The 26,619-nt window shown below is 36.1% G+C and overlaps 1 protein-coding gene across 5 annotated transcripts in view; it reads left to right on the top strand.

Moving 5' to 3' along the window:
- The window catches only part of LOC133523760 (pre-mRNA-splicing factor ATP-dependent RNA helicase PRP16), a 454,093-nt gene that overhangs the window by 326,758 nt on the left and 100,716 nt on the right, over window positions 1-26,619 (top strand). The window contains exon 1 of one of the 5 annotated variants that reach the window (XM_061859478.1): window positions 22,035-22,367. The exons of the other annotated variants lie outside the window; for them this stretch is intronic. The gene's annotated coding sequence lies outside the window, so the exon portion shown is untranslated. Of the gene's footprint in view, window positions 1-22,034; window positions 22,368-26,619 lie in introns of those variants that run through there. 5 annotated transcript variants of the gene reach the window in all.

The following is a 26,619-nucleotide window of genomic DNA, read 5'->3' on the forward strand; positions in this document are numbered from 1 at the left end:
CGAAAGTGGTATTCTATTGTTTTGCATGTTTTGTTATGGCTATGGACTATCTTTTTGCACTTAGTTGGTTTGGCGATTACTAGACTATATTTTTTACGATGAATGGGTTTATGCTGAAACTTGTTAATATTTGTTAGAAAGAAAGAAAACACATACTACTTATTCATATTATTCACTCGTCCTAAATCCTGATATTGTAAAGGAAAGGATCATCTTCTTTGCCTCGAATATTAGCTCATTATGAAGAAATTATGATATTTGCTGACGTTGAATGTTTGTATTGGTATACGTCTTCCTGGCGTTGTCCTCGGCTCATGGGAGCCTAGGGTCCGCTTGGCAACTAACCCCAATAATTGGCGTAGGTACTAGTCTTTTACGAAAGCGACTGCCATCTGACCTTCCAACCCAGAGGGTAAACTAGGCCTTATTGGGATTAATCCGGTTTCTTCAAGATGTTTTCCTTCATCGAAAGCAACTGATAGATATCAAATGATATTTCGTGCATAAGTTCCGAAAAACTCAGAGGTACGAGCCAGTGTTTGAACCCGCCCAGCGCTATATTGGTACCTATACATTGTTTATTATGACAAATGTGGTTTAAATTTGTTTTTGTGGCTCGGATGACAAAGGCTACCTTTTTGACTGTATATTCATATTCCTTTATTGATAAAATTATAAATTTTACATGTCAAAAGGTAATACAACATATAATTAGGTCAATGTGAATTAAAAAGTATAAAAACCCTTAGTTCACTACACAAACACAAAAGTTTACAGTTCAATTTTTAATTTCTTACTTGTTAAGCAGGAGAGTTGAGGTAGACACTACTAGCAATTATTGCCTTCTTTTAACTACAACACTGTCGGTAACTATAATAGCCTATGATTACAGAAGGGACATTTATAGGTAAGTAAATCATCTCAACTAAACATAATTATATCGCTGTCTTGAAATATACATCTAGCTCATAAAGTTGTACGCCAAATAAAGCCAAGTTTTACCCTACATACACTAATAGCAAGTGGGTCAGTAACATGTCAAACGCTAAGTGCCCCATTATAACTTCTGAACTTAAAATTGCAGGTTTGCTCGCAAAATGAACACTTCTTTGTACATTTCATTCATTTATTCATACATTTATTCATTCACTCATTCATCCACTCATTCATTCATTTATTCATTCTTGTTACGGGTTTGACCTTGTTTTGTACGACCTTGAAGATCGCTCACGCTGATCGTTGCATGTGAAATTAAGTGAAAGTCGTGCGTGAGATGTGCGCCAATGACCATGACGGTCGTCAAGGACGTATCAAAACCATAACAAGTTGTTAAATTTGAATTGACCTAAAGGAAAAAGGTTCAGAAGCGCGCAGAAAGGTACCGTTGTAAAGTGATAATGGAAAACAACGGGCAGATGCTCGTATAGAAGAGTCTAGTTACCGAAAACCTGGGTTTATATTAATAGGAGGGGTAATAGTGTATTCAACTACAACTATGTTTCAATTTTTCGACTTAATTTTGACTAACCAATTATTAGATTGATTGAATTTTAAATCACTCACTTATACTCTTCTTATACTATCGAAAAACGCACGTAAACGTTTTTTTTTTTTTTAATTCCGCTACCTAAAGGTTGTCTGGAAGAGATCGCTTTTTAGCGATAAGACCGCCTGTTGTTTACCTCTTCTTTATGTGTTGTAATATTTGTACTGTTTCTGTATTGAGGTGTGCAATAAAGTATATTTGTATTGTATTGTAAATTTATAGTGTTGTAATATGGTAACCTTGGTATGCAAGGTTACCCTAGTTTACGGTAGCTAAAACTTACCTCCTGTTTCTAGATATTTTATGACTACACACTGCCGACGTGATTTTTTTTCTATGATCTGCAAAAAATATCGCTCATCAGCGATTTGTATTAGCTGTCACGTTCTAACAAGTATGTCAGTGCGAAAGTGACACATGACGCTACGGTTGATAAAACGCAGACCATGCTACAGCTGCAGTACTCACTTCGAATCAGCATTGGAACTGATAAATAGATAAAGACAGATAAAATGTTTTTTTATTGAACATAAAAAGGAGAACAGAAATCGCTTAAGAGCAGATTGTAATCGTAATGCGCATATCAGTTCAAACATGGAAATTTTAGGGGCCCTGTACTAGGCCAGGCAGGCTTGTATCGCGAGAGACCGTGTCGTGCCTTAATCTAATTACATTGAAAAATTTATAAAACAAATAGAGGTATAAAGAGAAAAAACATATAAATAATTTGGAGCTGTAGTTTGATGTTAAACCGAATAGAAGTAGCATATTCCTTAAACTAGTTATATCAGCAGAGCTCAGCTGCTACAAATTTTAACCATACTTACCTTTTATATCACCTCGGGTGGCATTCGTCATTTCTATGTTGATGTTGTTGGAACGACAACCTTACATTCATCAATTAAATGTCAAATTAGATTGACTTATACCTGGTACCAGGCGTCTGCCGGAATATAGAACACTACCTTGGAATTCCGTGCGTGTCGTCTGACCTGTCTTGTTTAATCACTGTATGGACTGAAAGCTATAATTAGAGTGGTGGAACTGGGTCAACTCAGGTCAAACATTGATGGAATGAACGATGAGACAATCATAATCGTTATTTGTTGATATTTTACTGGTTTGTCACCCGTTTCAGCCGCATGTACATCCCTAAACAGCACAGATTTACTAGCTTTGTAGTAAATGCATTCTTTACTTTTACTACCCTCATTTTTATCTTCTTTTGCTTAGATTGTGTATTCCTAATAAGTATGTCTGTATGATTGCTTATTTGCTTTCTTTTTTTTCCTTTGCTATGTCTTTGTCTGTCTTAGGGTTTAATTTGCAGAAATTTTTGTTCGTTTATAATATAGTACTTGGGCGACCGAGCGTTGCTCGGTTATAACTATTTATTGTAATATGGTGGTGTATAGTTGATAATCTTAACTACATTTTTTTACTAAATTAAACTTGTCTAAAACAATAAAAATTATAAATATATATATATATTATAAACTTGAACATATATAAAAAAAAACAAAAGTTAGTCACCGGGCGAGATTCGAACCCGTAACACTCGTTTCTAGCAGTCCGCGTCTTAACCCGCTGGGCCAGACAGACATTGGCCGGCAACACGAAATTAGCGACCATATTCTGCGTCGAAAGAAAAACGCATGAAAACTCGAAAACACGCGTTTTCCCAAACATAAGACTAATCTAGATCGACTGTATACCCCAAAAACCCCCATATACCAAATTTCAGCGAAATCGTTAGAGCCGTTTTCGAGATATATATATATATATATATACAAGAATTGCTCGTTTAAAGGTATAAGATAAGTGAACAATATGTATTTTTATCAGTCTATAGTTCAAAATCCGCCTTCCATGTGAGCTATCACAACACAAGCCCACAAATGTTTCTGTTGTAGAAATTAGGAAATTAGGTATTTTGTAAAAATAGAGTTAAAAGAGATGTTTATGACATGAGTGTTTTATTCGAAGTAAAGGTAACTAAGCAAATCAAAAAATATATCAAAAAATAGAACTAGAAAACTAAATATTTGTCAGCACAAAAGAGGTTACAAACTACAACAGCCGCCCTTAATCGAAGTTGTGCCTGACAAACACAAAAAAAAACAAAGAAAAAACTTAAGTTTCTAATCCTAAGTTAAGTATACACCGTTTATGTACTATAGGTCCTAGTGGCTTCGTAAGTACATCGGCAGGCATATCACTACTTTTGATATACTCTAATTTAACAACGTTATTTGACACCTTTTCCCTAATAAAGTGAAACCTGATATCTATATGCTTCGTCCTGTTGTGGTGTACAAGATTTCGAACGAGGTTGATGGCACTCTGACTGTCAGAAGCTAAGTTAACTATATGCAATTTACCTGTTATCTCATAGATAAACCGACGTAAGTAGCATGCTTCCTTCGTGGCAGACGCTAGTGCCATGTATTCCGATTCGGCTGATGATAAGGCCACTGTAGGCTGCTTCTTGGACTCCCAGGATACTGGACCTCCACTTAACTTGAAGGTGTATCCGGTGTACGACCTTCTGTCAATCGGACAATTTGCCCAGTCCGCATCACAAAAACCTTTTAAAGGTTCTCCACTCTTCCTGTAAACCAAGGAATAGTCTAAAGTACCCTTCAGGTACTGCAGAACCCTTTTGGCAGCATTCCAGTGTTCCTTAGTAAAACACGTATTAAACTGACTTAAATAGCTTGTAGAGTAAGCGATGTCGGGTCGTGAGTTTACCGTCAGATACATGAGACACCCTAATAAGTTCTGATACGGATAAGACTCACCTACTTGACCATCAGTTCTTCTTTCCATATTCTTTTTAATTAAAGGAGTATCCACAGTCTTACAATCCTTCATGTTAAACTTTTCCAATATTGAGAGAATATAATTTCGCTGGTTTACTTTAATACACTCGGAATTACATTCGATTTGCAATCCTAAATAACATTTTAATATTCCGAGATCTTTTAGTGAAAAATATTTCAACAAATCGTTTTTGACAGTGCCAAACGTTGAATCTGATTTAAAGAATACTATAATGTCATCGACAAAGATACCCAATATCACGAGTTCCTTACCAAAAAGTTTCGTATATACGCAAGGCTCGGAAGGAGTTCCTATAAAACCTATTTTAAAAGCGTTTCGTTTAACTTTTTTGTTCCATGCTCGCGGTGCCTGTTTAAGGCCGTAAAGGGATTTCTTCAGCAAACAAACCTTGTTTTCTTTGCCTTTTTCGATGAAACCCAGAGGTTGCTCCATAAAAACTTCTTCTTCTAAATCTCCGTTTAGGAACGCGGTATCAACGTCTAAGTGCTTCATTCTTAATCCCACCTCTGCAGCTATGGCAAATAAAGTGCGGAGGGAAGAATGGCGAATCACTGGTGCAAACGTCTCATCGTAGTCTACTCCCTCGACTTGATGAAAACCTTTTACGACGAGTCTCGCTTTATACTTCGTTATATTACCGTACGCGTCCTTTTTAATCTTGTAAACCCATTTACATGGTATGACCTTTTTATTAGGCTTATCGACTAGGTCCCATGTGTGGAGTTTTTTCAGTGAATTATTCTCATCAGCCATAGCATGTTTCCACTTATCTGCATCATCGGCATGAGTAGCTTCATAATATGTCGTAGGTTCGCTAGAATCAACCGTCGACACATTGTAAGTTAGGAAATCTGGTGGTTTCCTATCTCTTGAGGGGTATCTCGGCTCAGGGAGAGATTCCTCTTCCACAGTTGCTGTCTCTTCATCCGCACTAGGTAGCCTTGGTTCACTGAAGGGCTCTCGCTCTTCTGTAGATACTAAATCTTCGGCACTTTCTAGATTTATCGGCGAAGGTGATGGCGCCGCGTCGTTACTTTCATCACAGTCATAAAATTTACAATCTTGACAGTTTTCAGACTCGGTCTCTCTTTTATCTTCAAAAGATAAAATAGAGTCTGACTGTACCTCAGGTTCTGGTGACCTCTGTTTTAGCTCTGTAAAACAATTCTCAAAAAAGGTTGCATCTCTGGACATAAACATTTTTCGTGGGTTAGCAGGATGCCTAAATACGTAAGTACCTGAATTTTTTGAATAGCCGACGAAAATCACTTCCTGTGCCTTGACATCTAATTTCCTTCTGTGAGATGAGGGTATATGGACAAGTGCTCTACATCCGAACACCTTCAGGTGACTAAGATCACTTCTACGACCATACCACCTGTCATAAGGAATTTGTCCACCTAAGGCTCGATGAGGAGACCTATTCTTCAGGTACACTGCAACTTGGAATGCGTCTTCCCAGAATGCTTTCGACAGTGAGGTTTCAGCAAGCAACGTCCGCGCCTTCTCTGTAACTGAACGATGTGTGCGTTCCGCGACTCCAACCTGTTGAGGACTGTAAGGCGTTGTCGTTTGATGGTCAATACCTTTTGAAGCAAGGTAATCAACAAACTCCTTATTAACGAACTCCTTACCTCCGTCAGTCCTAACCGATTTTATTTTCCTATCTAGTTGATTTTCAACAAAAGTTTGAAATAAACCAAATTTATTTTTGACCTCTGTTTTGGAAGAAATAAAATAAGCAAACACCTTTCGCGTATAATCGTCTACTATCGTAAGATTTGCCTTGCCTATTGCCTTGAAAAGAGGTCGTAGACACTGGTCCCATGAGATCCATATGGATCAGCTCTAAGGGGGAAGTAGCCCTATTAAATGCTACCTTCTTGAAAGGTTTCCTCGCTTGTTTACCTTCCACACAAGCGATGCAACTATTTTTATCTACTACTGAATATTTTACGCCTACCTCGTGATTCTTCAGTTGGTTCATGCCTATGCGACACAAATGTCCTAGCCTCTTATGCCAAAGTTGATAATTATCCTGACAGTCAGAGTGCACATCCTTTGTCATATAATTATCTGCCACATTCTCGGGAACATTGACAGTACCGTCTAAAACGTACAGTCCACCACAGGGCGAGGCATGAGCAACAGATTCACCTGTAAAACGAAAATTATCAGATTTATAAAAGTTACATCCATTAATATCAAAAACACATACAAAACCCTTCTCAACCGTTTTATGTACAGACAACAAATTAGCTTTTAAATCTGGTACAAAATCAACATCATTAATCTTGTTGACCACGTTCTCGGGTGTGTTTATTGAAATATTTCCAATTCCGCAGCACTTCATTTGTTCGCCATTTGCGATAGTAACGGTACCTTGATTCTGTATCGTAAGATTCTGAAACCAATCTCGTCTAGAAGTCATGTGTCTAGTACAGCCCGAGTCTACATAAAAAATGTCCTTGCTTGAGCTACCAGAAGTATTAAGTGCTGTAAGTGTCATATTATTAATAGTTACTGCATTGGTCTTTTCCTTCTTGCTTCTCATTGGACAGTCTGGTCGTTTATGTCCAGGCATCTTGCACTCGTAACAAATAATATCCTTCTTCTTTAACTTCGGCTTCTTTTTCGCATGAAAAACGGATTCTGATGGCATAGCCGCATCTTTAGACATTTCATTTAGCAGTTTTGTCTTAACTAAGTCTGTAGTCACGTCGACATTGCAGTTTTCTAAAGCCATAATGAGAGGTTCGTATTTTGGAGTGAGACCTCCCAAAAGTATTGCAGCAATAGACTTATCCTCTAAGACTACATCTATATCCGCCAGATCCTGTGCGGTTGACATAACTGCGTTAATGTACAGTTCCATATTCGAAGTCCGACAGACTCAACCTGTACATTTTTCGCTCTAAAGCTAGCCTTCGTCCCATTCCCTTATCCTCAAAAGCTTTCTGCAAAGATGTCCATGCTTCGGCTGCGGTTTTTGCACATCTAACATGAGTAATTGCCGCACCATCTACTGTCAAACATATCTTTGCTAGTGCTTTCGAATCTTTTCGTACCTTTGTAGGGGCAGGGGTCGTGTCTCCTTCTGGGTAGCCACCGATTGTTTCCCACAGATCCTCGTGCAATAGGTAATTGCGCATCTTGAATTTCCATGCAGGATATCCATCTTTGCTCCTTAAGCAAAAAGATGGAATAGATGCGCTCGAAGGGGAATTTCTAACACTCGCAGTATCTCCCGTTTCATGTGACATTTTTACTATTTGTATTTTATCTTTAAATCACACTAACACTACAACTCAATATTTTACGTAATACACTTTAAACTCAACTTTCCATTATTAATTATAGCATTCGTGCTGATAACGTGTTGTAGAAATTAGGAAATTAGGTATTTTGTAAAAATAGAGTTAAAAGAGATGTTTATGACATGAGTGTTTTATTCGAAGTAGAGGTAACTAAGCAAATCAAAAAATATATCAAAAAATAGAACTAGAAAACTAAATATTTGTCAGCACAAAAGAGGTTACAAACTACAACAGTTTCACTTTCATCAGTGACCTGAATGTAGGTGACAATGATATTGAACATTATTTGCACATCTAATACCTACCCAGTAGTACTGCAAACTTGTTTTTTTCAACGGGGATTATATAAAAACTGGAATACACGACCTTGTTATATGATACCTAAATTCACATTCCATTGGTCGTTTTTTACCGAAATGTCCTAAAAAACTGTTTTTAAAGTCTCGTGTATCGAATTGCCATGCCTTTTAGACCGCAGGCGTCGGATCATAAAAAGTTGTTTTTAATGTAAATTTGACATGCATGCATAAATATTTCTCTATTTTTATTCTCGATGTCCTCATCATACATATTCTCATATAATTTTATTATTATACGCGATGTATATATTTGAGTAAATGGTTTTCTATTTTAGTGAAGCGCTACTAGTTTTAAAAGACGAATTCTATATCACAAATATCAATCGAAAAATTATGTCCCAGCTTTCGCCGAACAGATTTATGTCAATGAAGTATTTTTTGTTAGAGCAAGTAGAATGCTTTAATTTGTAGCATAGTAATGTAGGTAAATATCTCCTCATTACAATAAACCAAGAAATATGACATTACAATATTTAAAATTCCAAGTTAGCAGTAAATAAAGTTTAGGATACGTAATGTGTATAATGCATGCAAACAATTCAAGGACAGAAACGTGATCACAAACACGTGTAAATAATGTCTACTTATGTATTTAATGAAGGTGACATAATAATGCAATGAACGGTTGTCTGAAAACGCACGTATCATTTCAAATATTTTTTTTTATCTTAACAAGTCTGAGGATCTCATGCCGAATGTTAGAAATTTTACTTCACTAGCGTTTATTCTGGTGGTTCTAGTGTATTTAATTAAATTTAACTTATCTTTGGTTTTTGATATGCACAAAGATCTATAATACAAGCTCATACCACCAAAAGTCCTTCTAAATATCCCAAATCTATCAGAACAGGTAACACATTGTTTGATGGACGAGTTTGCGTCACACCTAATCAAACAAACACTAATCACAAATGTCCCTCGAGTATGACGTCACGTACGACATTTCACGCTAGGTATGCTATTCTGTCCCTAACCTGTCTCTATTTCTGTTTGACCTTCCTCAATCGTAAATGTCGAGACTTAGTGTAAACAAATGTTGCGAGATGAGAGTACGCTGCGATTTACGATATATATGGAACATTTTGGCGAAAGGACAAAATCTAAACATAAGATTATCTTGATTTTTTCTCGTAGGTCCCAGAGAAAAACGAGTTATAGATCTTTTTTATGGCCTACTGTCTATACCTGCCTTTATTACCCAGGACATAGATAGAATATTATTTATTGGTACACCTCAGTCAAAAGATACACAAGAGGATTAAAAAACAATTGATTAAATGTGAAAGCAGACAACAGGCGGTTTTATCGCTAAAGAGTGATCTCTTCCAGACAACCATACCCCAATATGAGAACATAGAGAATCAACTTAATTCAAAGTCAGATTCTCATAATGCTTGGCTTCTTCTTTGTCCTTTCACTCTCGACAGAGTGATCGGGAAAATCATCGGATGGTGACGAGCTTCACAACACGCCGCCATATCTTCCTGGCACATTCGTGAGTCAACCTATCCACTGCAGCTGTGACCTAATACTATCTCATTGGTGGTTTTTTTCGTTGCCTGGTACCATCCACTTTTCCATACCACATTATTCCCTGAATGCGTGCACTAGCTATCCTTAATTATTTATTAGACACAATTCCAATAGGTAATTGCTTTGACTACGAGCCAGTTTTAATAATTCCGAAAATCAACTTTCACTGGACAGACCAAATTATACTGAGGATTTGATATCGATATCAACGTTCGGTACGGACATTGAGTGCAAAATACTCAATTATAATTTGGGTAAACATGACCCGCGGTGATAACAGTATTATTTTAACATTTAACAGCACTTGACTTTCGATTTGTGATATACCGGGTCAAAGTTTGAATATAAAGCGAAGTAAGTGGTATTTTCCGTCAGCCTAATTATAATTGGGAAGAGCCAATAGCACTCAGATAACGTTATTTTTGTAAAGAAGATATTTTTGGTTCTGACAGAACCAAAAAGTGACGTTTCTAGTTGAAAAATGACAGTTCACGGACGCTGTAACAATTCCGTCACAAATGGGGCTGGCTGGACTCTGCTCTCTGCGACTGCGGCGAAGAGACTCAAACCATAGAGATTATACAGCGCTGCCCTCTGCACGTTTACCCAGGCCCCCCGGAAGACGCAATTTCGCGACTTGAGACCGACGAGAGCCTGAATATAGATTTATTTGTTTATAACTATATTACCTATTTTTGTTATCTGTTCCTGAGTTTTGGATGTTATTTATACCTAACTAACTGCTTTGGCTCAGCGATCTTGGCCTCCTAAACGAGAGTACGCCACCTGTACTGATCCAGCGCGGTTTCCTGCCATGAACTGGCATTCAACCAACGCAACCCCCGTCTTCACGACATCACTCCAGCGGTGCCTGGGGCGCCCGATCGGTCGACGGCCGGTTGGTCGCCCCAAGTACGCTTCCTTGACTGCCCGATCCTCCCCCATTCTGAGTAGGTGACTGAGCCAGCGAAGACTGTGGGATTTAGTTACGCCGATGATATTGGGCTCAGCCACCAACTCCTCGATCTCGTCATTTTTCCGGATCCTCCAGGAGCCATCGTCACTTCGGACAGGTCCCAGGATCTTCCTGAGCACTTTTCTTTCCGCTACCAGGAGCTGACTTTCCTCTTTTTGAATTAGTGTCCAGGCCTCACAGCCGTACATAAGAATAGGCCGAATGACGGTTTTATAGATGTTATTTATACATTTAAGTATTCATTATCTATCTATTCAATATATCGTCGTCTAGTATAGTCACGGACTTAATTTGTTAGACCATTTAGGGTTCAAACTGATTTTGTTGGTAATACTTGGTTGGTAATAAATGGCTCAACAATTAAAGTCCGCGACTGTACCCACAACACAAGCCTTATTGAGCTTAGCTTAAGTTGATTTGCGTAAGATTGTCCCACAATTTATTTAATTTAGCTATTTATTGCTTGAAATGTTGGGCAAATACGCCATACGATTGAATAAATAAATACTCAGATTACACCTTCCTGTCGTCGTTTTTAAAATTTAACTTTAGATTTTCTAATATGAACTGGCAAAAGCGACTACTATGACCTTAAGCCCACGCTTAGGTAGAACAAATTTTTGACTCAGATCTAGAGGTTAAGCTACTATGTGTACTTAACCTCTATCTACTATGTGTACTTAACCTCTATCTACACTTATCTTAAAGCGAGGCGTAGACTAAGCAAGACCTTACATGCAACGTTACATTGCCCGCTACTAAAGTAAACTGCATTACAAAGTTATTAGATACCGCAATGTAATGAAAATTGCATTCATGTTCCTGCTAGTCTACACCTCGCTTAATGTTTACTCAATCAATATACTTAGACCTTTTGGTTTTTTCCGTTAAAAATATCTTGGTGATAAAAAAATATATAGCTAATAATTGCGTCATGCAATGTGTTTGTTGCACTTCGTTGTTTGATTTCGGCAAAATGCACTATTTGCGTAGACGCCTGATATTTGTTCTAAACAATCTTATTTTGCGAGGTGACTGTTATTTGCGTAATTGCGTATTCACATTTTACCACTTGCATTCGTATAGGGTTAATGTCCAGTGCTATGCACTTATTTACGTACTTAGTGTTGCAACATATCACAGTCGAACTGATTGTTCGTTGAGTATTTATCCATTTAACAAGTTTTAACCCAAACTGGCCAAAAACGTGGAATGTCGTTAGTTCAAGCTTCCTCGGAACTCAGTAGTGCTAATGATTCTGTTTCAGAAAAAAATGCAAAAAGACGGTTAAGCAGGCCAATTCGAACGTACACTGACAACAGAATGATATATCATGTTATTAAGTTAACGAGCGTCTCGCCCTCACATGTACGGATAAGTACGAGAATTGCATTCTGATATCAGTGTACGTTCGAATTGGCCTGAAAGTTCCATTGCGAATAATAATTTAAGGCACGTTATTTTGATTAAGAAAAAATAGAAGAAAAAAATTTTTCGAATCGATTTTTTTTGGTTTTTGTATGGAGGGTTGGCCGACGTTTCTTGTACTTTTTTCTAAACAGAACACGATACCTAATATGCCCTTAAACGGATCTTCACTATTCTTGTTACACCCATAGACCTTGTAGAGATATATGGTGGAGGTTCTGGGATTCAAGTGTCTGGGGATGAAAATTCCGGAAAAAAACAATTGTTTTTTTTTTTCGTGAATTTTACCAAATTTCGTTCCTTTCGACTTTTTCCGATTTTATTCAGAAAAAATAAATACGTCATACACAATGTCACTGATGAGATGAGTGATCACAGTGTCAAACATATAAAATGCCAGAAACTAACACATTAGACGTGCAACCTTAACCTTCCTGTTAAATTCCTAATTAAATTCATATGGAAAAATACAGAAGCTTAAAAAAAACTTGTTTTTTTCCGCGTTATTCGTTTTTTTCCGAAGTATTGTAACTGAAATTTGCATTTAATTTTTTCGAACGAAACTTGAAAAAACCAGTCGTTTGGAATTTTTCCCTCATTTTTCCTGGTTTTTTCAACGCTACTTTTAGCTTAATCGTTTATGAATCTCTTCCTAAACTTGCTTCCGAAAACCACCTTGTATTGTGTTTCGAAATACAAAGTATGCAAACTCAAAGCAATCCGTTCCTTTAACGATTTTTTATTAATGCACTATCAACTTTTCAAGTAATTAAGAAGTATCATCTTTTCTAAATATCTTATTTTGGAAACACATATCAAATAAGATCAAAGAGCTAAATAAGTTTTAAACTTAAATATGAGGTTTATATCTGACAATGCGTGGAATCTGATTAGATATCATAATTGCTTTATTTATCTTCGACCTTAAGAGTTGCATATCGAATAATATTACTTATTTACATGTTATTATTATATGTTAGCAGTATATACCCCAGTTTAAATTCTATATGCCTTTATCCCTTTATCAACAAGGTTGTCTGGCAAATAATCCCATTAGCAGTATTCAAGGTCTTCGAGCATTATCGATTTTAGTTTCAAGAGTACTAATAATTTTCTAAACTTAGATATTTTGTGATTTAAGTCTGAGGAAGGCTGGAGTGGGTAAATGTTGTCTGTGACGGACGTAGGTATCTACGCCTTAATAGTTTTTTTGCAATAATAAATTACATCGTGTGATATTTGCCTTTTGCTTTTTGGTGAAGGAAACTATTGTGGGGAAATCGGTCTAGTCTCAATAAGGCCTGGTTTCCTCTGTGTTGGAAGATCAGATGACAAGATTCCTTTGTCAATTATTGGGATTTGGTTGATGAGCGGACCCGTGGCAAAATGAGTAATATACAACGCTGATGAAGTATAATGTCTATACTCTATATCTTTAGGTATAATAAAATTGACTTTTATAAACATAATCTACCCTCAAATGCCTCGTTAAGCCAGTAGATGAAAACATGATATGATCAAATAATGTTAGTCAAAGTCAGATCGTGCAGTCACAGATCCAGGCGGATTTGTATTTGGTTTGTTAATCAATAAATGTTATGACTACCCGAAAATGTACAAATTATTTATTTACTTTTATTTATGTACCTAAAGTACAGAGTTATAGGATAAATATAGCATTCGACTTATTCTGATAAATATAGAGAGAAAGTGACCGGTAGGTTATCTGATTATTATTACATTAAAATAGATTAAAGTCCAAGTCCCCGAGATGTCTGACCTAATCGCCCGCATACTCCTTATCGGCACTTTCCTGAGCCTGGGACCTAATCTAAAGAAGCTTTGTCACTAGTTGCCGATGGTCCAGTTTCATTATGAATATTTCTTCAGTATCTATGTGAGACCGTAATATCTGTATACGCATCAATGTGTGTTCTCTCCTCCTCCTTAGGGCTTAGGGCAGTTAGTTGAAAATATTTGTACCACCTTAAAGGTTTGCAATAATCGAATTTAACTGTAGTGAGACATACTAACATATAGTGCTTGAGAAAGGAGACAGGCTCTCCGAAACATGTCCGCGAGTGACTAAAAACTCGTGAGTTTAAAGCGTAAAATTAATTTATTATTTGTACCACGTTACCAGGTTAGGTACGTCCGTGAGGGAAAAAAGGGAAATAAATAAAACTTCTTCCTAATTTCGTACCTTACAGCCAAGGTCGAAGTTAAAAGTTTTGCGGACCGCATGGCCTGCGTGTAATAACATTTTTCACTAGCAATTGAGATAAAATAGTACATTACGATACAAGTGCGTAAAATAGGAAATTCGAAACGAGTGGCGATAAATTAAAACACGACCGAAGGGAGTGTTTTAAATCGACACGAGTTGCGAATTACCTATTGGCACATGTATCGTACAACGTTTTACAGTACATATGGCCCTTTAAATGTTCGACACAGTAACGTAATATGCTACTTCTCGCACTAGTGCTATAAAGTAGCCCCATATGTACTGTAAATACTATTACTTATTCTGTGCCTGTGACCTTTCACCGTGAACCATTCGATGTATGTAACACTGGCATAAAAAACGTACTAATCAGGCGTCGTCATAAGATTAGAAGATACGTGATAAGATGGCGATTATTAAATCCCCACGTTTAACTTTATTAAGATAACAGTCGATAAGAAATCTGCACCTTGAGATACTACATCTTATCAAGATTAACGTGGCCAGGTTATACATTTACTTAGGCCTAAGAAGAAATAATGTAATATTTTAAAACTTTTCAATTATAAAATGCCGTGAAATGTCAGACTTTTGATGATAGTTCTTATAAACTTTTATATCAACCCATGAAAAAAAATTATTTAGGAGATGTAGTTTAAAAAAATACTCAGTAAATTTAGAAATTCGAATACAATGATCCAATTTTGGAACTGACCTGGCGTGTGATGTGGTTTTTAGCTGAACATTCGAAGCTTTTGGTTTTTGGTTTTAAAGGCTCGGTCGCGCGAGAATATAGCAACACTTGAGTTTCCTTGTTGGGCGCTCTGAGAAACCGTTCCGTTTTAGAATATGATATTCGATTAAGTATTAACCGATTTAAAAATAAAGAAAATACGTAGTATTACTAAAGTACCGGACAGTAGAGTTACATATTTACTAAAAATTCCGTTTTTACTATTTTTTTTCTTGAGTTCCTATTGTAAACTCTACGATGGCAGTCTTTCAATCTTCGTAAGGATTTTATTTTGGATTTGCATACAAAACAACATAGAAATTACTATGCAAAGCACTATTAAGTAGCTCTGAGATAATATCATTATCTGGTATAATAATATTATAAAATCAGTTCACGTCTGTAACCTTGAAATGGGACTCCCTATGGTCGCATAACAACTTTTGTCATATTTATAAATTTTATAATTGTCATAACAATTTATGCATAAAATTGTAAGTCATAAAAATCTTTAGTCAGAATTATTCCTGAGCATAACTGGGTTTTTGTCATAAATGAGTTATGTCACGACGATATGTTGACGACCAGTTTGGCCTAGTGGGTAGTGACCCTGCCTACGAAGCCGATGGTCCCGGGTTCAAATCCTGGTAAGGGCATTTATTCGTGTGATGAGCATGGATATTTGTTCACTGAGTAATGGGTGTTTTCTATGTATTTAAGTATTTATAAATATTTATATATTATATATATCGTTGTCTAAGTACCCTCAACACAAGCCTTATTGAGCTTACTGTGGGACTTAGTCAATTTGTGTACTAATGTCCTATAATAATAATATTTATTATGTCATAATTTTTATTGTCATAAATTTAATTCGCATAAAATTTTAGGTTAGGTTCGTTAGGTTAGGTTGTCACAAAAAATATATGACAACTGCTATGTATGTCATCAAATATTATGGCTAAAAATGTATGACAATATAATATGACTTTTCATTTGTATGTGCAATGATGATCATTACACAAGTTGTTATGCGTATCAAAGATATGACTTAAACTTTTATGCAACCCAATATGGACCCCCTTGAAATCTAGTTCTAGATTTCTCTCCCTCAATGCCTTTGGGGACTAGGGGAAAATAACAAGTCTCATTGCGTTCCGGTAAGTCTATTTCCGGAGTTGTAGTTTGGGCCTATATTTATTGTACTAACACTGCCATATGGGAAACTGGTATTGACGTCATATCTTCCTGACGCACTTTTTTTGCTGTTCTATGAACTTATAGTACCGACATATTTGCCAGCCAACCACGAAAATTTACAAGCTGTTCCTTTAAGTATAACTTTTATAAAATATTTAACCCCGCGCGCGATTTTCTTCGCGTGGATGTTATTAAAAACTTTAAACCTATTTTTCACTCCCCTTGGGGTTGAACTTAAAAAAAATCTGCCCTTAAAGAAGCTCTAAAATATTTGAAGAATATGTATTTGACAAGAACCTTCAGCAGTTTAGGTTGTGCGTTGTCTGTGTAATGATTAATGAAACTTTTTTATGTTATACTATGAAATTTTACCTAAAATTATAACAAATTCTTGAGCTGACGTGTCGATCTGAAGTCCGACTTTCAATTTGGAGGTCGCGGATTCAAATCCTGGGTCGTACAGTCAGCGTCAAATACTCTGTAGCAGTCAAAGTGGCCAAATAGTTCGGTACACCATACTAAATATATGGTGTACCGAACTAATTGGCTACTTTGGTTGCTACAAAGTATTTGACGCTGACTGTACCAATGAGTTTTTCGGAACTTATGTGTGAAATATTTGATGTTTACGATTAGCTTTTCGGTGAAGGACAACATTGTAAAGAAACTTGCATACATCCGCGAAGAAATTCAAAGGTATGTGTAGTCCCAAACCCGTATTGTGCCAACAGAGGAGACCTGTGCCCAGCAGTGGAACGCATATTCATAGGCTGAACTATATTAGATATAACAAATTACGGTTACGGTTTTAGAAAACAGTTTGATTTGAAATACAGATAAGTTTAAAGTAATTATGATTGCAGCGAACCGGTCTCTCGGACATTTTTAGCGAAATGACATTTTGTAACCAAACTCGGATTTCCGCCGTTCGCAACCTCCATAGCTTCCTGGGATATATTCGATTCTGGAGAAGATAACCTTTAAAGGAAACCATTTAATTATCATAAACAGAATGCTTTCGTTATACGAAATAAGCCACCAAAAATCAATTTTAATGCAACTTTTTCATTGACATTATTTCGTTCTACGCTTGGTGGAAAATTCGAAATCCATCCAGTCTGGCCTATGCCAAAGCAACAGAAATTGACTGTCAATATTTAAGTGCTAATCAATTTTAACCCTTCGCATCCTAGCTGAGTTGACGACATTCAGACGATCGCGGCTGGTCACTATACTAGATAAACTCAATACTATCTGCAAACTTAATGACGACCGAAGTCGTAATACTTCTCATTTACACTTACATAACAGGAGTGAAAGAGATTGTCATATGATCTCGGTCGTTATTTTGATTCTTACAATTAGGAAGTATTGTATAATCAAAAAGGCCTTAGCAACGTTAACAAGCTAAAGACGATGTTTGTCAGTTACACTATATAAAAGATTAAATAATGAAACTTGATACTTAGACAGCAATAAATATTGTCATCATGATGATATATAATATCGTTCGGCTTATCCAGAGTGCTAACTTATAATACCTACTTGTAATTTCTGACTTTTCAGTTCTAGAATATTGCGATAAGATTAATTCCTAGAACATGAAAAACAACAAATCTAAAGAATGTATACTTAATCCCTGATAAATACCTACTTGGTGTAGTTTACCTGATAATACTGACACACGGTAAAGATGCCTGGAGGTATTTGCTTTATTTCATCCGCATTTAGTAGATATTTGAATAATTGATGAATCCAACTTCGTATAATTAAGGAAGGAAATATAGAAGGAGAGATAAGGGTCCACCGTGTATCAGAAGACAGTAGACACTTGACGAGGTACAATACATGCTTGCTACAATATGGAGAATCTCCAATGTAACGTTTAAATTACCTAACAAGGTATGACCAACAAGTCTTATAAATTCTAGGTCCCATCATATCTGTTGATTTCCATGAACTTGCTTTCCAATTCCCTTATAATGGCTTCAGTTCCTCAATAAATGTTTTGCATCCCAAAAGAATCCTTAAAGCGTTGGCAAAGAGCCTATTATTGCAGCTCACACGCCTTTTTCGTGTTTTCTATAAACGTTTTATTTCCACAAAACCTGCATGATTTTGCCCTTGTGCATGCTTGGGGATTTTGTTATCCGACAACATTTGCATTTTCCTTGAATAGAAAATAAGGTTATAGGAAAATATGCGAATAGGTATCGATTTGATATCACTTATCTAAGCATACGGTTTTTCCTTAACGTTTATCGTCTACCTGAAGATTAAGATTTAAGAACATTTGAGATGTAATCTCTGTTACCTTTGTAAACAGTTTGTTGTAGGTAATTCAATTCAATTCATTTATTTTATTAAACATAGGTTACGAGAGAGATGATAGATACATAAATATAAGTTTCATCTCTATGTTTTACCCTCTATGCAGGTGTACAAAATTGTCTCGTGCGGTTAAAAAATAAACGCTTATGTCTAACCTAACTGAAAACTTAGTCATTAATATTAATATAATATTATAAACTACAAATTTCACTTATTAGGGTTACACATAAAATGTTAATACGCAAATAGAAATAGATTAATATAATAATAGTCCTACAATTCTCATACAAAATTTAAATACACAGTCAATAGAAGAAAAAAAAATTAGTCGGCAATAATCATACAATTCTAATACAAGTCCGAGCCATTATCATCATTTATGAATTCACCAATAGCATAGTAGAATTGGTCAATAAGATACGAAGTAAACTGTTTTTTGAATTTATATATGTCAAGTACTTCAATACGGCCTGGAATTTTATTAAATATTATCGGTGCCATACCCAAGATACAATTTTTATCAGCGCCGTATTTAAACACTTCAGAGCTTTCAGATTCTGACTAATTGTTGGCGCGTTGGAAATCTCCGGCCTTGCGAAACGCTGCTGAATAAGTTTAGCTTGGTTTTATATAATATAGCTACTTCAAGTATGTATAACGATGCCAGTATTATATATATAATATTTCAAGTGACTTAAAAAGGTACACAGCTCTCTCTGAATTTTAGTCCGCACATTGATCGTATACAATGCTTTTGCCCTTTGAAGGCCAAAAAGAACTCTTTGAAAAGGCTCTTTAAGAAGGCTTTGTTGCCTTTATGAACTGAGTTGCCCCAAAAGATGATGCCATATGTTAACACTGCGCCTACAATAATGTAATAATGTATAATTGTTGGTGCAATAAAGAATATTTACTTTACTTACTTACTTACTTATATCCGCCGGCAATGGCGAACCATACTAATCGGATAATTCTGGTTATAGATGTGACGTTAGTGATGTCCTCGCCTGGATCATAACGCCAGTTATCAGTATCTGCTTGTATTATCTTCACAGATCTGTTCTGCGTACGAAGGTCAATCTCTTCCGTCATACATAGGTGCGCCTCATGCGCTGCCATAAACATTAAACTTCTTGAACTAACCCGTAGATACGAATACACATTTCTTAGGTACTTCTATCTTTATAACTGTACAGGGTCAATCTCGGTCGTCACACTAACACTTACACGCGTGTATTGTTGTGTAAGAGTTTGTTTATGTTGTCAGTGTTGTCACGTCCCCGGCCGATAAGCGTTTCCGTTCCAATGTGACTCTTCAATGTCGTACTGCATTTATCCAATTGACGTATAATATTTGGTGCTGCTTTTTCCACTAACTCTAACCTCCTCAGTCCAGGTGTCCTTGTAAAGGGACAAATTCAAATCGAGTTTCGAACTATAATGGAATAAAATATTCCCAGTTCAAAACTGCAAAAATGACGGTGGGACTTAAAAACTTAAGTACATAATGTTGTTAACTCGACACAAACGGCTGACCGTACTAAACATATTTACTGTACGATTCCGTGAGAACTTATACTTGGTGCGAAAACGCCCGATCTGCCAATTTTCTTTCCAACCTTTCCAATCAGGAAGAACAGAAAAACATTCCATTAGCTTAAACCCAGTGATAAAGGAAAAAAAAAAACTGCTAGTACAGCGGCTTATTTTCTCTTCAGATATCGGGAAATACCAGTAGGTATATTGCCAAACATTTTCTCAACTCGCACGTGTTTGTACTGTACTATCGTCTAGTATGTTATCTATTTTATAATTGATAGTGTGGATAATCCTTATTAATGCACTGGAATCGTGATCGATTAGTAATTAGGTAATCTTTATATATTGTAATCCGTTATAGGTAAATGAATACGGACCATATAATCCACTTATGAAAGAGCCAAGTGTTTTAGAATTGGATTTAAATATTTTCAATGTTGTCGCCAAAGCAATATAAAAAAATATTTGGCATGAAAACATCATATATTAGCTCATTATAATTTTGCAATAGTTTTTAATATTTTGCAAATAAAATTATAGGTACACTTAATTGTACTTGAGCTTTTGACTGTTTACATACTTGACAACAATCATAAGCAAGATGTCTGTAAAATTTTCCGTTAGTTTGATATGAACATGATGTGTAATTATTACCTACAGGAATTATCACCGTACCGAACAAGCGATATTCATTATCATTCACGACATGGTACTTCGAACCGGATCTGAAATGGAATTCCGGACAATTCGTGGAATACGGTCACACCTCTGTGGCATTTTTACGAGCCAGGGTTGTTAGTACTACGCGTAGTTACGGCTTTCTGGAACCTAGGGTGTGTTGAAAATTTGGAGCAACGCCCGTTCCGCACTTCCCCTTGTTCAATAGGATTGACTTGTATGTTCAACAAAAAAAGCCGCTGTAAATTTTGCTATTGTTAGTGAAAATTCGAGCCTTACGAGTCCAATTTAAAATTTATACAGTTTTACGAGTATATTGAAACACGACTTATTAGTGTTGGCGAGATGCGTCTTGAAAATGATTGTATAAACCCATCTCTAAAAAGAAATCAAGATAGTACTAAAGACTCAATTCTCTTAACCTAACAAGGTAAAAAAAACTCAAGCTTTGACTCGAGACACGTTGTTTTCAAATCATTTATTAAGTAAAATTCTTCAGCTGTCAAATTAGGTCAACGTACAGCTGGGCCCAAAGTATGCGATGTTCGGTCATGTGTTAACTATGTAGTTATAATACAATGAAGATAGACGGATGGAAATTCAACACTGGTATTCAGCATTCCATAAAAATACATATAATTTATTTATGCATAATATTTTTAGCTGTCAGCATTAGGAACGATGTTACAAGTACACTACGCAATACCGTATCTTAAATCCAGTCCTACTTTAGTGCATCTCATTTCCACAACATAGTTAAGTATAGTGTTTAGTGTAAATATATAAATAAACATCTTCCACAGAAAGCCAACACTTGGGAATTAAACGATTTCTACGTAGAATAAATATGTACGAAGTACTTAGTTGGGGGAACTATGAGTATAAGCGCTATGGTGGTCAATAGCCGCCTAGGCACCACAATTGTTCAATCAGTTAAAACTTACTTGAAGAGTGGATGTTAAGTTTTTTGTTAATGATGTTTTTACAAATATGAAGTAGCTAAACTAAGTTAAAACAAATGCTTATTACAAAAACCTATTATTCTGTGAATGAATATTTAAACGACCAACTATAAAATTTATATTCTTGTATAATAAGCTTGTTACAGTTGTTACCTAGTGTAAAAAAACTTTAGTTTAAGTTAGCTTAAGTTACTTATAAGAATTGCCATGCCCTTACGGGGCTCATGTTTGAAACTTTTATTTCATAAGAACTTATGTACCACATGAAAGCAAATAAACTACTTGAATACTTAAACATACAAAGTAGATTCATAGTAGGTAGTGTACTGTGTGCAGTCACCTGTTATAAATATGTTACTCTTCGAAGGCCGCAAAAATATGTGCCACGCTCTTATGGCTCTACAAATAAGTTCGTGTCAGATAATTTTTTGGCCTTCGTTGTATAACATACCTAATGTAAATTTTCTTCATACTCTCGTCACAAACGCCCTTCATGCACATGCGTTATCTTATGACGAGTTAAACATCTATAATTAACGCGTCTATCGCTATCTATTGCGCATTTCGCATCATTGCATTTTTGACCTTCGTCTTGTCTGATAGCGTTTGAGCTAACATTTGTCATTAGTGCAGTGAAATATTAATAAAAATAATAACAGGGTTTCCCAGCCTTAAGTGCAACGAATATCTTGAGGTGATTTAATAATAGTAATTACATTTAATTTTAATTAAGACTTAGTTATTTTCCTAAATTCGGGATCTATTCAACCGTTTGAGAACTACTGACGCTCGTTTTAGTTTTTAATCAATTCAAACCTTAATCAATCATATTATCTTGAAAACTTTCAATAATAAGGTCGCCGTACATGTAATGCTTCGAGCAATACTGGTAAGGGAGTCGGCATTCGCACTATTTCCCGTCTGCCGAAGCACATGCCCAACTGGGCATAGCGCGGTGCGTATTGTGACGCGTCCGTACACAAAAAGAGATCGAGGTGTACAAGATGTCTTTGACGTGGGTCATTTTATATGTATTTTTGTCATCATTACAAATCGGAATTTGTATGTAGTTAGTGAAGGATTCGTGCGGGAAGATATCGCTTGGGCTCCTCCCCTCCGACGTGTCGGAAGCCGGTGTTGCTCGAAGACGTAATGTGATCTTACTTTGCTAGTAGGAATACCTTTTCAAAACCCACCTGACTTTCCAAAAAAAGTAATATTTTCAACAGTTTTCTTGCTCGTGAGAGCCCCCTCCGGCGTGCCATCTCTATCGATTTATTACCCCATCAAACCGAATATTTTGACTCAAGCTTTAGTACATCGTCTTACACAAGCGCCAAACTGGACCAAACATTTGCCACAAATGCACTTTGTACTTTGGCGGTGCCATTGACCATGTCCAATATTGGTGTGGCACAGGTGTGTTTCGTATACGGACTTCCGCGACTCATTTAGCCGTCCTAATTAAGTCTTAATATGTTTTTGTCTTCCCTATTGTTTGCTTTATCTGCGTCAGGTGTTGATTTCGTCAACAAGTTTGTTTGTGTTTTCTGATTGTAGTTTTAAATATGTAGGATAAAGTATCATAAGGACGTTTGCACCCCCTCAATGCAATACCTCGAAGCGGCAGCTAGCAGTAGTCGGCATTACCAGAATAGGTGTCAAAGTAGGTAGTTTTCTGTGCCAATCATTGGGTAGTTTACCCTACCTATTTATTTGCTTTGGTGCATCACGAGTAACATGTTTTTCTTTATTTAATTAATGTTTTGTTTCAACTGTGGCTTCGTAAATATAATTAATTTCTTTATTTGTATGATAAGAAAGGTGGCAAATGCTGTTATGCGAACATTCTTGCTAATGTAGCCCTGGGAATATTATTTTGAATTTTATTTAAATTTTAATGTTAAAAAACCTTACATCAACTACTTCTGATTGTAATTTTAAATAAACTATTTATATACTTAAATTACATTGGGTGATTGAAATATCAAACTTGCTTAAATTCAAGCCTATTATTATTCATCATTTTAAGTAAGTGCTTTCTTAGCAATCCCGTTAAGAATTGAAAATATTTTATGTGATTAACAGTGCAGTGTAATAGGACCTTTTTAAATGAAATTTAAAAAATTAATTTAGCTTTAGTACCTTTAAGACTATATTCATGGATTTATGTCGTATTTATTTTATAAAATTTCATCAGTATCGATAACAATGAATGACATTTATAAGTACTAGTCATAGATGTCGATATCTGAAATCGCTAGTATCGGATGATCTCAGTCTAGATCTGAATCATGTCCTGAAACAGATATCCAGTCACAATGACTAATTAGACCAATAGTGGGACCGGATTTTTGCCCTATAAGTTTCGATAATTCTAAAGAGTGAAAAGTGATGTTTATCTGGTATGGGACATATTTTTAAGCATATTTGTAATATATGAAGAAAATTTAGAACGAGCGTTAGATATAAATAAGGTATTTATGTATTTTTATTGATGAATTTTGAATATTGAATTAAAGTACAAAATTTAAGCATCGTCTTTTATAATATGTATGAGGCTTTATGCTATCAAATTTTTAGAAAAAAAATCAACGTGCTACTTTGTCAAACTCAAATTAGCTTATTATTTTGTCAATATTGAATTAAAGTTTGAAAAATCCACAATATCATATCTAAATTCTTAAGTTAATAGGCAAGGCAAAAAATTAGAAGAATAGGATATGTGCTTTACAATTAATATGCGTTTTTTGTCCTGTAAGATCTAATATTGAATTAAAGTCCGTAGAGATAAGTCTATTACTGTAAAATAATATATGCAGCCATTTTATGGAAAGGTAGAAATATCTGTGTGTAGCTTGCATTGTAATAGTAAAATCAACTTAAAAAGGCGCGAAATTTATAACCACGCCGCGCTGGTCCGTCAACATGTCGGCTCGGCGCGCGGGAGCCTATCGTAGCCGACCTAGTGAGCGATAGATACCTCGCCCCGCCCGCGCCCCCCGCTCAGTTTCGCAAGCGCTGTTTGTCTTTTCTTTCAAATCATTCATTTGTTTGTTTATCGTGCACATAAATTAAATGCGGACATTACATGAATTTAATCATAGAATAAAAGTTATTATGACTTCAAAATGAGTGAAAAATGTTTGATATGTGTACTGTACTGACTTAGTAACAGAGAAAAAACGAGAAATTGAGCAGTTAATAACTGCGAGCAAATAATCTTTCTTGGTGATGGGAAAGTTAAATATTTCTACGGGAAGGAGGAACTACGTTTCCATAAAAAGTGTAGATTATACATTGAGTCGAAGGCTATACCGGCGTACAAAAGACTAATGGAGGTGGCATCAGAGGGCTTACCGCGAACCACGTTCGACGTGTTGCCTCCCTGTCATACTTACGTACGAATTTACAAGTGCGACAGAGAGGTAACACGTCGAACGTGGTTCGCGATAGGCCCTCAAATGTACAGCCAAGTGACGATGATGAAAATTACATTTTCAAAACTTTTGTCTTTTGTTACCATTGTGTTAGCCGCCTGTACTTACTTTCAACATATATTAGTAGTTTATGTTACTGCTACATAATAAAAGGCATTAAAATACACGAGTGTGGGCTTAGGAAACGAACGAAGTGAGTTTCTTAAAAAGATCACACGAGTGTTTTAATGCCTAATTATCTTATACCTTTAAACGAGCAATTCTTGTATATATATATTTCCGGGATCTCGGAAACGGCTCTAACGATTTTGCTGAAATTTGGTATATGGGGGTTTTTGGGGGTAAACAATCGATCTAGATTAGTCTTATGTTTAGCCAAATAACACTAGACCCTACTCATAGTGTTGTGTTCTTGCCGGTGAGTAAGGTTGCCAGAGCTCAACGAGGGGTGGGAGGGTGTTAGGGTCGGCAACGCGCATGTAACTCCTCTGGAGTTGCAGGCGTACATAGGCTACGGATACTGCTTACCATCAGGCAGGCCGTATGCTTGTTTGCCACCGACGTAGTATAAAAAATAAAAAATAAACACACAATTAAAATATTTCATACGACATGTGCTAATTATTTGTCTCAGTGTAAACAAAAATATATCATAATTATGATATCAATTTTCAAATTCAAAATGGCGGACATGTTTTATAACTTATTTTAAGAAATTATGAGTAGTTTAAGACTTTAAAAAGCAAGAAATTGTTTCTTGCTTCTGTTTGTATATGTATCATGTAGTATTTGATGTTTTCATTATTTTTGGAAGTCCTCGGGGATCCGATTACGAAAATGACGTTCATTTTGAAATCCAAGATGGCGGAAATTATTTTTTCTTAAGTCGATATGGGTGTCATATCCGAGGTTCCTCGGGATTCCGATTACGAAAATGACGTCTATTTTGAAATCCAAGATGGCGGACATTAATTTTTCTTAAAAATCGATATGGGTGTCATCTCCGAGGTTCCTCGGGGTTCCGATTACGAAAATGACGTTCATTTTGAAATCCAAGATGGCGGACATTAATTTTTCTTAAAAATCGATATGGGTGTCATCTCCGAGGTTCCTCGGGGATCCCATTACGAAAATGACGTTCATTTTGAAATCCAAGATGGCGGAAATTATTTTTTCTTAAAAGTCGATATGGGTGTCATATCCGAGGTTCCTCGGGATTCCGATTACGAAAATGACGTCTATTTTGAAATCCAAGATGGCGGACATTAATTTTTCTTAAAAATCGATATGGGTGTCATCTCCGAGGTTCTTCGGGGTTCCAATTACAAAAATGACGCCAATTTTGGCGGTTCTTGTTGGTGCAGATTTCAAAAATAGAGACCATTTTAGAATTAAAGGTGGTTGATATCACGGCTACACACATCGACACCCATTTCAAAAAGTAGCGTCCGCCATATTTATTTTCAAAATAGATGCCATTTTTGAAATCCACACCCCTAAAAACCC

The sequence above is a fragment of the Cydia pomonella genome, chromosome 12, assembly GCF_033807575.1.
Source record: "Cydia pomonella isolate Wapato2018A chromosome 12, ilCydPomo1, whole genome shotgun sequence".
NCBI classification, from domain to species: Eukaryota; Metazoa; Arthropoda; class Insecta; order Lepidoptera; family Tortricidae; genus Cydia; species Cydia pomonella.